Source organism: Maylandia zebra, linkage group LG16 (genome assembly GCF_041146795.1).
Source record: "Maylandia zebra isolate NMK-2024a linkage group LG16, Mzebra_GT3a, whole genome shotgun sequence".
Classification (NCBI taxonomy): domain Eukaryota; kingdom Metazoa; phylum Chordata; class Actinopteri; order Cichliformes; family Cichlidae; genus Maylandia; species Maylandia zebra.
Window position 1 is genome coordinate 33,392,882 of NC_135182.1, and position 15,614 is coordinate 33,408,495.

General features: G+C 38.3%; 1 pseudogene across 1 annotated transcript in view; it reads right to left on the reverse strand.

Annotated features, from left to right (window-relative positions):
* Window positions 1–8,206: 8,206 nt before the first annotated feature.
* The window catches only part of LOC143413090 (protein mono-ADP-ribosyltransferase PARP14-like), a 28,946-nt pseudogene continuing 21,538 nt past the window's right edge, over window positions 8,207–15,614 (reverse strand). The window contains exons 11-14 of the transcript XR_013093663.1: window positions 11,519–11,743; window positions 11,133–11,419; window positions 10,562–10,736; window positions 8,207–9,130 (exon numbers count right to left, since the gene is read on the reverse strand). The product of XR_013093663.1 is annotated as a protein mono-ADP-ribosyltransferase PARP14-like (transcript). The remainder of the gene's footprint in view (window positions 9,131–10,561; window positions 10,737–11,132; window positions 11,420–11,518; window positions 11,744–15,614) is intronic.

Below are 15,614 nucleotides of genomic sequence, written 5' to 3' on the forward strand. Positions count from 1 at the left end.
GGCAGAGCCTTGGTGCTGTATTACAATCGCACCAAGGGAGGCGTCAACAACCTGGACAAGGTCGTGAGCATGTACAGCTGCAGTAGAAAGACCTGCTGGTGGCCCGTGGCCCTTTTCCACAACATGGTTGATGTCTTGGCCTACAACGCGTTCGTGCTCTGGAGGGAAATCCGACCTGACTGGATGGTGGGCAAGCTCAACAAACGAAGGCTCTTCCTCTAGCGACTGGGCAAAGCGGTCCACGAGGAGGTACTACTGATGCTGCTTCTGCTGCTACTACTACTACTCCTCATACTACTAGTACCACCACCATCACCGTTACGCCACCTCTCACGGGGCCATGCGACTCCTCTCCGGTCAAGAGGCGAAGGTGTCCCAGGAGCAAAGACGTCAAGACCAAGATCCTGTGCCACGAGTGTCGAGTGTACGTGTGCACCAACTGCGCCGTCACGTACTGTCCCCACTGTGCCGCTTCCCGCACCGCTGCTTCGCCACTGTCATCGTAATAACACAAGTGCTCCTCGGGGGTCACACCCAGCCCCACCCCCCAGCGTAACACCAGGTCACCACCCAGCTGTCTCCTCACCGAGCTTAAGCCTCCTGAGACCCGGCGGGCGCACACGGGTTAATATTACTCTTATTAATCTTTCTGGGTCGCAAAATAAATTTATAGCATATTTTCAGGCGAGAATGTAGCTATGTAAACTTCAAATATCTGAGCTGGCGAAAACAGCGAACTCCCGGCACATTGTTTTCAAACCCCCGCTATTTAGGTTAAACGTTACATATAAGTCACTTAGATAACCTAAAAATGTTATTGTTCGATTTTTTTCAGTGTTTTATTTGTTCCTGAGTAAATCGGTTTGGCTAAAATTAAAGTTATTAGATTAGATTAAATAAAACTTTATTAATCCCTCGGGAGGGTTCCTCCGGGGGTTTTCACACAGCTGAATAAACGTCAAACAGAAAACTGATTAAACAGAAATGTGAGATGGTCGAGAATTTACGCCAGCGTACGGTTATATTTAGATAGCAGGGAGCAGACGGCAGAGTTTCACTCCACCGAGAGAGCTTGTGACGTAATTCTGAAGGCTAGACTGTCAGTTGCTCACTTCCGGCTTACCCGGTTTTCGGAGGACCCAGCCCACTTAGACCGCGGTCCTCAGGTGGATGCAGCGTCTGAATTTGGACAGCCCCGGCTGTGGGACAGTATTAGCGGTACCATTTAACTTATGTGTATGTGTATATGAATACCTACCCCCACCTGCCTTGCAAACAGCTTTTCTACTCCGTTAGGTGTCTTAACTTTATATAAAGGTTTTGGTACTTGTCTAAAGTCACCATTCTTATCAACCAGTTGGACCAGGCAACCAGTTATATTTTTGATTGAGGTAACATACAGCGCTTCATTTTCCTGGAAGAGCTTCTCCACTCCAGACTTGTAGACATTCAGACTGTCAAAGACTACAGCAGAGACGGCACCTTCAACTACAGTCTTGCAATGTGTCACATTCACTCTGGATCCACTCAGACAGATGGCCTCATTTCTGTAAGACACACTCACCTTTTCTTTCACTTTCTCCATCCAAGATGTGTTGAAATGTTTCAAGTATTTAACGACAGCATTAGCTTTGACCACAACAGTTTCTTCAATGTGAGCGTTCTGTGTTAAGAAGTCACCAAGCTGTTGCTGAACTTTTATGACACTATCCTATTATTGTATTGCCTCCTATTTAGGTCTCATCCAAAGTGAATGTCCCACCTCCAGCTCATTCAAAGCTCTGCTGCCACACTTTCATTTAAAGAGACAAGGCCACATACTCTCATCCTTGCATCATTATAATTGTCACCTGTTAGATGTAGAACTTGTTTTAACTGTTAAAATGTTTAATTGCCTAGGGCTGACCCACATTGTAGATTTACTGATAACTTATGAACTTCAAGTTTAATTTTCTGAGTGGATTATCCTTTTTTAATCCTCTAACAAGGCTGAGAATGTTTGTCTCTCATATCTTGTCATTGCATTTGTGTGAAGACAATATTTTGATGTTTTGAGAACAAAAAATTAAAATTAGTTTGACAAACATGCAGGGAAGTCCTCCCTCCACTCCTTTTCCTGTCCACCCAGCTCAACAGCATTCATCAGCTGCCACGTACAACGGCAACATCGTGCAACACATTTGGTGGAATAAAGATAAATAAACACAGAATATGCTGTTTGATCATCATTCAGTCTGAGAGGAACTTCCCAAAATGACAACAGGATAGTGCTTCATTTAGCCAGATCCAGATATTCACAAGGTGAATATTTTAAACAACAAACTTTTTGGCAAAGATATGCAAGCAAAGACAATATTATTTAGCAGTCAATTTTACAAAATTACATAAGAAAACTAAATAATGGATAAAATAATTTATATAATTAATATTTTTAGATCCCATAAATACCTAAATTACATGCATAATAAGTACAGGAATGTTTTAGTTTTCTTTGTATGTATTGTTTTTATTTGGTCAGATGGAGTTTCCTGTGTAGAAAAAATAAAAATAACAGTTGGATTATATTGACATTTTGTGTAAAATATTGTCCATCACCAGAATATAATAATAGCTTTAAGGTACACAGAGCAGAACAGCTGTTGATAAATGATTCATTACAAACTTTTCGCACCCGTGATGATTTCTCTTCTGTGGGTAAGCGGACCGTCAGGTTCAAAACGCCTTTTTCCAAACTGATCTGATGCGACTCTTTGGCCAGAACGTTTCTCTGATCTGTGACACAACACAAACACATGTCACTACTTAACTCCACTAATAATACATTATCTTTTAGCTGCCCAAATAAAGCATGACTTTATTGTTACAAACTTACCCTCCTCTCTCTGGAACCACACAATCAATGTCCTGCTGCCATTTTCATACTCCACCTCACACTTGCCACCACCGTTAGATTTGTTACTTTGAAAGTATTACTAACTTAATCTTTAATCTGGGGATGTTGGTTTCTTCGAGCTCTATGAGCAGAGGATAGGAGTGTACGCCAGCCATTGTTGCAGGCCGGGTTCAGTCTGCCTGCTGTCAGTCTTTCACTTTCACACATCGCTGTCCTGTCAGAGATGGAAAATTTTAAAGGCTTGCATAATGTATGTATAAAACTGGACTGAAATAAAGCACGGGGCCATTAATCATGGCAGTATAGGAACAAGTTCTAAGATGAAGATCAATAAAGGCTGGGATCTACCACACCAGGCAAGCTCTGCAAAGAGTCCAGCGCACACACAAAAAGACATTTCTTGACTTATATAACTGTCAGTAAAATCCAAATCAAATATACAAAACAAAAGTTTATTTATTTAAACAAATAATTGTTAAGGGGAATAGGTAAGATATGAATTAAATGTGTATCTATAAAGTACAGTTTTTTGTTACCAGATTCTGCAACCTGTCTGTGCACATGTGCGTTACTTCTTCACCAACGTGAACACGGCCCCCTGGTGGTGGACTTGGCTCATCACAGTTCTTATGGAACCGCCTCTTAAAAAAAGAACTAAAAAGAACACTTTTTTGGCTCCCAAACAACTCTTCGGATTTTCCATCCATCCGCTTCTCTGTAATTACTTACGTATGAAATATATTCTATATCAGATTTTTATTTTGTATTATTTATATGACTCATTATACTCAACATATAACAAGAAATGAAATTTAAATATTAATTTTAAAGTAGAAAAACAAAAAGCCATTTCATTTCATTCTCTGTCTGTATTATTTTAGGGTCTACCATACAATATAAAGGTCCTTGAGACAACAGTTGTTGTGATTTGGCGCTGTATAAATAACATTTAATTGAATTGAATTGAATAATGTTTATAAAATTTTAACTGCTTCCCAGTAAAAGTAGGTCAGTGCTTTGTGCTCTCAATACTTTTTTCTCCAATAAATGATGTTGGCATAGATTGGGCAGGACTCTTGAGCAGTGCTGTTTGACAAGGGGGAAAAAAAACTTTGCTACAGCCTGGAGAGGCTATTTGGAGAGGTCAGTATCCTGTTTTCACCCTTTCGCTTTCTCCTTCACCTCAGTGCTTTCTTCTGAAAGAACAAGAGTGAGTCATAGTCTGAGAGTTTAGGTAATTTTTTAGGTAATTTAATGACACATTTCAGATTTAAAATATACATTAACTGAAATGTCAGCCAGGAAAAGTGTAAAGTGTTCTGATATCACAGGATCATTGTCGCTGTTATGTAAAAAGTGTTGCTGAATTTGTATATTGATATAAGTGATTCTGTTTAGCATTTATTATATCCTTTGTAATCTCTATTCTTGCTCTTCTTCCCGGTTTCATAATATTTAGTTATTATGTTTTGTGGTTCCCGTGCTCCCTCAGTCAGATCTGTGTTCTGTAACCATGTGTATCTTCTATCAGTGTCAAGTCTGCATGTCTTAGTCGGGGTTGCAGTCTCAGTCTCAACATTAGTCATGTTTCCTATTTTATTGTGATAATCTCTTGTCTGTGCGTTGTGTTGAGTTTACGTCCTATGTCTTGTTGTTCATGATTTGCTCCCATAGTGTTTCTCTCCTAGTGTATCAGCTTTCTAGTGACTTTGATACTTTGCATTTGTTTTTCAGTTTAGTTTTATGTCTTATGTGTTTATCTCTTATGTGGATTTTATATCAGGTCAATAAAGGGCTATCCCTTAGTTAAACTTTCACCTGCCTCTGGTCTGCATCTTGTTGCTGTATCGTGACAGCCTTTTATTGGGTTGTAAATTCTGTTCAACTGTTACATTTACCTTTTGCTGATGGCACAAAGCTTGAGCAAAGAAGGTGAGAGGGAGAGAGAGCAAAAAGAGACGAGCAAGAGTGGATAGATAGTCCAAGTCAACAAGAATTTATTAACTATTTTTTGTCAATGTGAAATTTACACATGTAACATTTTATGAACCTGTGGAAAGGTTTTTTGTCCTAAGGGTCAAACGCACTAAAGGCCACTGAACAGTCTCTATATATTTTAAAGCTTATTGTTTCTTGAGCTGGGAAATGATTTGAGTGAAAAAAAAAGTTTCTCTCTGTCTCCCTCTGCTGTAGTGATGGGATAACAGGGGTACAAACATTTACATAAGCATTTAAAGACGCAGGTCTTTTAAAATGTACTGCTCATTGGTTTCATATTTCAAATTGTAATGCTTTTAATAATTTAACTGCATCCAGCCTCTGTGAAAAACAAAAAAGTAAACTCTTTTGGTGTATTCATATGCATTTTTAAAGTCATAATTACAAAGAAAATATAAATGCAACAATAAAAAACCCCAGGTACAGTAATATAAAATAACATGAGGTAGGATGCTATGTCAAATATGGCATACAATAAAATAGCCATTCCTTTATCTTGAAGGCTTTGTTACATTAGTAGGAGACAAAAAACGTTGACGTATTGCATATACTAGATGAGGTGGATTTGGTTGGTTGATATGTATGTTTTTGTGTCTGTGTTTGGTTAAGTCTTCCAGAATTGCACATTTCTGAAACAGATGCTCGACTTTTAAATAGACTGCAAATATGGAAACATTAGAATAAAACACAGAAATTTACTATAAATTACAAAGAAAGAAAAAATTATTCACTTTACTCAATTTTCATTTTTCAACAACATGAGCATTAGTGTAAGGAGAGAGTGGTTAGCCCTTCATCACTGTTCATCTTTTTAACTCGGTCTCTGTGGACAGTTCCAGCTATCAGACTGTCAGACAGTTACTACAATGTTTATATCAAACCACAGTACTGCTGTGTTATGTTTTCTGTGTTAAACAGTGTGAAAAGTTTTGACCTAATTTTCTGGGAAAATTGGAAATGGGTGCAACAATAAATGGAGACAATGAATGCAAATACAGTCTCCCTGCTCTCTTCTGGCCGCCCCTCCCTGAGCCGGGTTCTGCCTGAGATGTGTTTCTGTTAAAAGGGAGTTTTTCTTCCAACTGTCTCAAGTGCTTGCTGATAGGGGATTGTTTGATTTTTGGGTGTTCTCTCTATTATTGTAGGGTGTTTATCTTAAAATATTAAGCACCTTGAGGTCAGTGGTGTAAATTGGAGCTATATAAATAAAATAAAATTGAATTGAATTGAATGGCAAAAAAACAGAGTTTTCAAGTCAATATTTGATATGACTACCTTTATTGTTCAAGAAATCCTAAATTCTCTTAAAGAAGCTTTTTGAAATTGCTTTAAATACTTTTCTTCAGACTTCTTGAAGGACATTCAAAGCTCTTCTTAAGCTGTTGACTGCCTTTTGTTCAGTTCAATAGTGGAAAAGAACACTTGTGCAATAAAATGTTGAGATCCAGACTCTTTAAGCAATCTGGATGCCTCGGTACTTGTTTTTATACACCTGTGGCCACTGAAGTGATTGGAACACCTGAATTTAATTATTATATTAGTTAAAACATCCAAGAAAAGTCTGCTATAGTCCACCATTCCTTTCTTTGTAAGTGAGCATATTCAGCAGGAGATTAAATAATTATCCCCTGAACTGGATATATCTGTGTATATATTATTTAGTCCTTTTGTGAGCAAAATGGAGTTTTGAATTTAACCCTCTCAGGCTCAAATTAAGTTTTTTGTTGCTAATGCACAACCAAGTCCTGCAGTGGTACTTCTGAGTAAAAAAAACTCATAAAATATGTATGTGGGGTAATCAGGTTGTTAGTTTTTAACTGTTGCAAATCGGCAACGTCTGCCTTGAGAGGGTTAAAAAGTTAAGTCATAGAAAATTTCACATAAACATAAGAGCTTGCAAACAAAGACTCTGCAGTTGATCACAGCAGACAGCATTCAAGCCATAAACGTTCTGTCTTTTAATGTCAATGAAATGTTTAATCCAATTAAAAGTAATGAAATCTTATCAAAGTTGAGGAAGGAAAAGGTGCGTCTTTCTATAGGAAACACATTTATCAGAAAACCGAGGCGTGCAAAATGAGTTTGACACCCTTAGTGTAGACTGTGCCAGGACTCTTGGGCAAAGGAATCTCGTTCATCAAAGCTGCTCTCTATCAACAAACTTCCTACTTTGGAAGCTCTATTGGACATTCTCTTGCCGTATGTTCTTATTTGTAGTAGTTAGCTTTTTGTGGTGGTTATGTACCTGCCAGTTCCGAGGGGCAAAGAATAGTCACAACCAGGTGATTGTGAGTCATTACGAGTTATTGAGTGTTGAGAGATTTTTTTTAATTTTGTGAATTATGCTTAGTTGTAGCTTCATTAAAGAAGAGGAGTTTGTGAATTGGAGCCAACACAGAGAGAGAGAGATTGAAGCCATATGTTTAGAGGAATGTGGTGACATCCGGTTTTAAACAGACAGACTGGCGCTCCCCCTCTCTCTCTTCCCTTTTATGGAATGTCTGCATTTCTATACATACTACCTCCTTTGTCAACAGGCAAGCTAACGGTCTCTTTTTCCTAATATGGAAATGTTTTTGTATTCTGAACATGCCACTCCTACTTCCTTGAAGGATAAATAAAGAAAGCTCTGGATGCACTGGGCGGTCTTCCCTCTCACTCATATCTGCCCTGCACACGTTGCTGCGGGATGGATCTGGGCGATGAGGGGGGGTCGTCCATGTGTGCACATGTATTAAGATATCTTGAGTCTGAGTTCCTTTGCCTTCTACAATTTCTCTTCACATTGAGTCACTGAGTCATTATGAGACAGACAGCATTCATCTTTAACCATTTATCTCAAACCAGGTTCAAGATGAACTTATATGACAGACTTTAACATTTATGACCTCTTTCAAGGGAAACAGGCACAAAATCCAAACAGTTGATATTTTAGATCATTCACCTAATTGGTTGACAATTTGCATTAATAATGTTTTAATAATAATTTACCATATGGAAACTGAACTTGAATATCTTAAACAATCCAAAGGTTCAAGATGAAACGGTAAATTAAACAGATACAAAATTAAATGGAATAGTAGCACCACCCCTGATGGAGGATGCATATAAAGCAGTATTAAAGAGTAATATAATTACCCAATCTGATGCACTAAAGAAGGTTAAACAAGAGAATATTGAAATATTGAAAGATATCTGGAAACATTTTGACCCTTAGTTTGATCTCCCTCTCCCCTAGTATCCCGAGATACTTAAACTCCTCCACTTGGTGCAGTAACTTATCCCTGACCTAGAGTGTGCGCTCCACCTTTTCCCAGCTGAGCACCATGGCCTCAGATTTGGAGACGATTATTTTCACTCACGTTGCCTCCCATCCAGCTGTAAATCGTGCAAGCTTGAGGCCACCACCTGGTGAAGCCAACAAAATCACATCATCTGCAAAAAGCAGGAATGAGATTCTAAAACGACCTAAGTGTAAGCCGTCCTCCAGCTGGCTATACCTAGAAATTCATCAAAATTATGGACAGATTTTCAGATCTGGCTGGCTGTTCCTCTCAATCACTTTCATTGAAAACAAGAGCATCTTTATTACCTGTGTCTAATTGGAAGATATTTATATATGTTCAAAGAAATTACTAAAAACATTGAACAGATGCTGTTCAGAAAAAAAAGTACAAACATATAAAAATTCCAGACTATGACATATTTTCCTTTAACAGTCATAAATTAGAGACAAAATGTAGGTAAGTCATTTTAAAGTATTGTATACTAAAGATTAAATTGTTGTGCTTTATTTTTTTCTGAGGGCTTGTTTATTTGAACAGCAGCAAATTTCCGTTTTCTTATAAAGCTAAAAATGATTCTTGATCTGATGTACACATGCATCAAAAACAGTGCAGGTAAAAATCAGGCTACAGACTGTTCTAAGAGCTGTTTCTTGAGGTTTTTATCTAATTCACTTGAATGTAATCAAATATTCAGGATACGCCTGGGCATCATGGAAGACAACAAACATGGTGGGATTGGGGGTTTTATCCACAACACTGTCGTACAGGTCAGTGGAGGCGGGGCCTTTCACTGGTGGTTCAATCATGCCTTGTTTTCCAACAGTGAAGTCACCAGTCAAAACTCGGCAGACGTATATAAACTTCTCCCCGTTCTGATTAGGCTTGGAGTAGGTATTGCTAGCAGAGTAACTTGCATTGACAGCAAAATATGTGCCATTGCCGTAGCATGTAGCTGAAAATAGAAGAGAGAGAAAAGAAGAGAAATCAATGAAAAAGATATAACATATTATCTGCCATTATGATTATTATTATGATTAATAATAATAATAGTAATGACTACTACTATTAATAATAATAATAGTAGGAGTCACAGCACTCCAAACTTAAATACTAAAACCCAATTTCAAAAAAGCGGGGGCAAAACATTTTTTTAAATAAAACAGAAAGGAATGATTTGCTAATCTCATAAACTAAGATTCTATTTACAATGCAACATACTGTGGAGACAGACATTCAAACTGAGTGTAATTCAGTTACTTCAGTCACTGCTCTCTCTCAACTCATGGCAGTCTAACACCTCATCAAACTTACTCCAGAATTCCTCTCTCTTCTGACATCACACCTATAAGACATACATACATTTAACATTACCCTGGTCTGACATCCTCTTCAACCTTATTCTGCCTTGATGATACTATTCACATACTCTTAATTCAAGATTGCACCTAATCTGTTTTCCTTCCTGTCTATACCATGGTAGAACAGGTTGAATCCATCTCCAGAGGTCCTGGCCTTGCTTCCCTTCCACCTCATCTCCTGCAGTAACAATGCATCTGTCCTCCTCCTATCTGTCATATCAAACAGCTCGCTCCCCTTTGCTGCTGCTTAACACGAATTGCACCTGTCCTCTTTATTGTCTTTGAGAAATCACCCTTACCCACACACTAGCACACTTTCCACAATAGCCTCTCTCCAACAGCACCAGAGGTGGTTGGTGTTAACCCAGTCCCCAATGGATCTGGCATGGTAATCTCAATCTTTATGATCTGCATGTTTGATTTGGACAAGATTTTCCACAGGATGTCCTTCCTTACACAACCCTCGCCATTTATCCAGGCTTGGGTCTGTTACTAGGAGTACACTGCCTTGTGCCCCACTGTAGCTGGGTCTTGAATGAGAATTATATGTTGCTCTAAAACCTGTATATATCTTTCCGCATTAGTGATATCTTTCCAAATGTGGAAGCTGTTTATTCCAAAGACAGATTCTCTCAGTCTTTTGTTGATATTATGTACTGTAGATAATGAAGTATTCAAAGTATTCTCAAATTCACATTGATTAATATTTTTTTGAAAGTGTTCAACAGTTTGCTCACTGTTGAACCTAGGCCCGTTTTTCTGGGAAACTTTGCCTCTCTAAGATGGTATGTTTTATACCCTTTCATGTTACTGATCAGTTGTACTAATTAGTTGCAAAATGACCCTTTGGCTGTTGCTTTTTGGGACCACTTATTTTCCAGTCTCTTTGTGTCCCTAACTTTTTTGAGCTGTGTTGCTAAATTCAAAATGAGGTAATATTTTTTTTTATAAAAAGTCAAACATCTCAGTTTAAATATTTGATGTTTTCTGTTATGACCCACAAACATGGTCCACAAACATCTCACCATTCTTTCCTGCATAGCTCCTGTTGAAACCTCGCTTATTAATATTTGGCACATTTGTGTTGCAGGTACCATGGAAAAGGCGTCTCTCGTTATTCTGATGACCATTTCTCAACTCCAAGTCACGCTTCTTGATCTGTAGACACTTCCACAATCCAGGATTCTGGATACGCTCAATCTGAGAAGAAGAAAAGTGCTTTTTGTGTAGACTGATGTAAGTTTATTTTAACTACTTTTAGTCAAAATAAGTTAATCTGTTTTCCTTGAAAGAGACTTTTTTTTAAAAAGCTAAAAAATAATGTTTAATGCTAATTTCATAACAGTTTGACTGCATAAATCCCTGAACGTATGTACAAAAATACATTTTAAATACATTAAATACATTTTGAGTGAGAGATTCTTTTGTGGACATTTTATTACCCAAAAAACTTTTCTATGGAAGTAATTTTAAACAAATTTGATTAAAATCATTTTTTGAAATAATCAGTCATTATCCATGCATCCACCAAAAACTTTCTGCTCTAGTGATCTGAGTGATAAATAAGAAATTAAAAGACCAAATTGTTAATGCTACCTTTGTAACATCAACAGTTTGATTGCATGATGCCTGGAACAGCTTCAGGATTTCATCATATTCTGATGTATTGGCCTGTATTGCAAAAACCTGACATGGGGTAGCTGGCATGAGTTCCCAGTGCCCCGGAATGCCATCATCTCTTTTCCTGCTTAGCATCTCAGTGTTGTCTTCAATTTTGATCGTCTGAAGTTTTTGGATCAGTTTCTTGGCTAATTTTACATCAGCCTGAGTGTCACCACAAATGTGGAAGCAAGTAGCATCAGTATTTCCACCCATAAACATTTCTGAAAAAAAAAAAAATCAAAAACATTAGAAATTAAGGTTCAACACCAACTGGAGACACTAGAACAGTCCTAGTAGGTTTTTCTTATACATATTTTTACCTTTGATTTTGCAAATGCCTCTCCAGGCCCCCTTTCGTTTTTCCTTGGGATTAGGATCAGTAGCTGCTCTCTGTTCCAGGCTGCTGTGGAAGTCTTTTAGCATAGGTTTCTGGAAAATAACTATGCGGATTGTGGTCAGGGGACCGAAAGAGTTTTGGCTCAACACATCAATTACTGCATCCAACATGGCATCTGCCACCAGTCTTGCTTTTACATTACCTTGACCTAAAAAAAAAAACCCATAATACTATAATTATAATTTGAAGAATTGATTTGTTAAAGGTACATGCTGAATATGTGTAGTCTCAAGGTTTGTCAGTAAGATTTCCAGGGCATCAAAGACTTTCTCTAAGTTGATGCAAGTTACACAGACAGAACTTTAGTAGTTACGTTGTCTGATAATCAGGTGTATACGCTAGCAAGTTTCATTTCTAAGAATAGACATAAGACTACAAAAACTACAGAAGTTTTTACAGTAGAAGTTGTTACAGAGTTTATATTAGCTAATCAGTTATCTTACTGAAACATAAATTTCATGTACACTGTTTTTGTTTGTTTTGTTTTTTTAATGGAAGTTTCCATAAATGGTAACATTCAATTCATAAATTCCAAAATTTAATGTGTGGTTAATAACAATGAAAAAAAATGAAACACAGAAACATACCAATTCAAAAATGATGGGTTTCGCTTTATTTCCATAGTTTTTTTTTTGTTTTTTTTATTGTGTACCTAAGTCCCTTGCATACATAATGGGTCCCACTGTTAACTGGATGATCCAGATTCAAAAGTTCATCTCTGTCAAAAAATCTTTAGTCATTGTTACAGAAGCGTACCATCTTAGAACCTGCCTTTGGATATTTTACTTATTTTGCCATTGCACACCCTCATGCCCTCTACCTTAAAAGATACAAACAATTTGGTTTGGACTGCAATTTTTGTGAATCCAAGCAGACTGCAAAAAACTATCTGGCCAGGGAAATTTAGACTTTTTTTGTTTCACCATAAAGCTTAAGAGGTGTGTAGCCCTCATTTAGCAAAACAGAGCTTAGATTACGGTATTTTAAAGGCTACAGTATTGTGTGCCTATTAGTGTTTGAGGCATACTGAAGAAGAACAAATATCAAGCAGACTTATATGGAATTTCTGCATAAAAAGGGCTGAAGATCACAGAAATTCACCCACCATGGCTGCAGCACATAGATCATGATCACAGAAGATTATAAATGAAAAGAATACAGAATTCATTTTTTTATTTTGCTAACCAAACAATTGCATTGGAATAAAGTAATGTTTAAAATGAGTTGGAAAATTTAACTATTTTAATGAAATGAATGTAATTGTAACCCATGTGAAATACAGGGCTGCAAAATCCCTTTTTGTAATCTAAGGCTATAGCCTGTTATTGTCACAAGGGGGCGCTGTGATGCAGTCTTGTGTTCTGATGACCTTGCGTCTAGTGCGCAGGAAGTATTACCTCTCTCTTCCTGTGAGATTTTCCCTCTGATGGCGGTCAAGTACGTGTCGGAGCGCATGGAAAAAGTATCTTGGCCCCGAACTCTGACCACAAAGGTCTGTCAAGTTATTTGTGTCTGAAAATCCCGATTGGTTTTTTTGAACTACTAGAAGAATTCTGGAGAACCACTGACGGCGAGAACAGCCCAAATGAGATCCTGGATGATCGTGAAATGGTGTGGCCAGCCATGCGATCGGATTGTGGGATTTGCCTGAGAAACTGATTCAAGCAACCCTGGATTACAGATAAGCCCTATGCACTACTTTTCCTACCCGGATAATAGGGTTTGCACACTGACAATTCCCCTACAGTACACCTGTTTGGGTTTTCAACGACTTTAAAGGACAATTCAGACTGGACAATTCAAACGTCACAACAGGAACACTTTAATCTGTTTCATTCATTCCCAAGAGCTCTGATACTGTTCAGTATAAATCTTCCACTTAAATGTCTTTATTTTGTTTTGTTTTACATGTATTCACCTTTAAAATGCACTATTAGTGTGCAATTTGGGTTATTGTGTTGTATATGTGTATAAATGGTACTGAGGCAATAAAGGTCCCAGTTATTCACTTCCAAGCCAACTCCTTTTGTGAGTCTCCAAAACAAAACCTCCTCCTGAACCTAGAAAGATGTCTAGGGTCTCTATTTAAAGTGAGTGTGTACTGGTGCTGAGTAGAGGCGCTACATAATGTTTACCTTAATTTAGAAAGAAGTAGCTTTTACCCATCTTGGATAATGGTGCAATGAAAAATCCCAACAGGAAATGACTCAGGGAGCAAGCTGTGTGTGTCATGTGAGTGAGGTAGAAAGAAGATGACATGGCTGTTTATACTGAGTATACAAAAATCCTGCGCAAAAAGATCTAGCTGTTATTTCCTGCCTGAACCATCTCAACTGTTTCCTTTCAATGTGGAGGAGAACAAACCCTACTCTAAGCCCGACCCAGGTGGCTGAACTCCTCACCCTATCTCTAAGAGAGATAACAGTCACCATTCAGAGAAAGCTCATTTCTGCCACTTTCATCCGTGATCTTGTTCTTTTGGTCACAACCCTGAGCTTGTGACCATAGGTGACAGTAGGGATGTAGATAGACTGGTAAACACATCACCACCTCTTTTCATCACTGCAGCTACAGCCCCAATACATTTGTTGATCTCCCACAGAAATAGAACCACATTGTCTACAAAAAGCAGAGACAAGATTCTGATACCACCCAAATGAAAGCCATCTGCTACTTAGTTACACCTAGAAATTTTGTCCATAAAAATCATTAACAGAATCAACGACAAAGGGCAGCCACATGGTGTAGACCAACATCCACCAGAAGCAAGTATGACGTAAACTCTTACAATGGTTGTATAGGGACCAAATAGCTCATAGTCAGACACCCCATACTTCAGAAGCACCTCCCACAGAATACTCAGAGGGACATGGTCAAAGTCTATTAAACCACATGTACACTGGTTGGATGAAGTCCCATGTACCCTCAAATTTCCTCAAGAGGGTAAAGAAATCATCCAATGTTCTGCAAACGGGACAAAAACCACACTCTATTCTATTCTAATCCAGAGGTACCGCTCCAGATTTCTATTCAACATTGTAGAGGCATGTTGACTAGTGGTGCAACGGATCAAAAATCTCACGGTTCGGATCGGATCACGGTTTTAAAGTCATGGATCGGATCAATTTTCGGATCAGCAAAAATAGAAAAAAAAGACAAAAATTCTACTCGCCGTTTACTTATTTAAGTATTTTTTGCCTATTAAAAAACATTCAACTGAAGACTCATTCCACGCACTTATATAAAACAAATTAAGGTGCAATATGGACATTATGGACCATGCTGGGCAGCCTCTGCATCCTCTGCACATGGCTATAAACAACCAGAGGAGTCTGTTCAGTGACAGGTTGCTTCTCCCAAAGTCAAGGAGCAGCAGACTTAAAAAGTCCTTTGTCCCACACGGCAACAAACTGTTTAACTCCTCGCTGGAGGGGAAACAGGGACAGAGGAGAGGGGAACAAGTAGCTGTAGTGCCTTTTCACTGTGCAATAGTTTTTGTTAATATCCAACGGTGTAATAGACTCACAATACTTAAAATGTACCGTTCCCTTGTATTCTTATTCCTATTTATTCTATTTATCCCTTTTGTATTCTCTGTATTTATAAATGTGTATATGTGGTATATTTCTGCTCACATTTTTGCAACTTCTGTCGGTGCTGTGCTGAATTTCCCGGAGGAACCCACCCGAGGGATAAATAAAGTTTCATCTAATCTAATGTAATCTATAGGGCAGTGCAGGGCTTTGTATCTACCACTCCGCTGTGACGGTCACGTGGCTTTCCGTTGCCCAGGAGCTCCACCCATTTGTAGTTTGAGCAACAGAAGATGCCTGGGACAGTTCAGCCATAACTTTAAACTTCTCCTGCTCATACATGCTTGGAACGATGTCACTGAAGTGGACGCGCAACAAGAAATCATAGCGTGGCTCAAGCACGTTCATCACAGTTTAAACCCCTTGTTTTGCACAACAGACGACGGCCTCCCGTCTGCAGCTAAACACCCCATTAGCTTTAGTAAT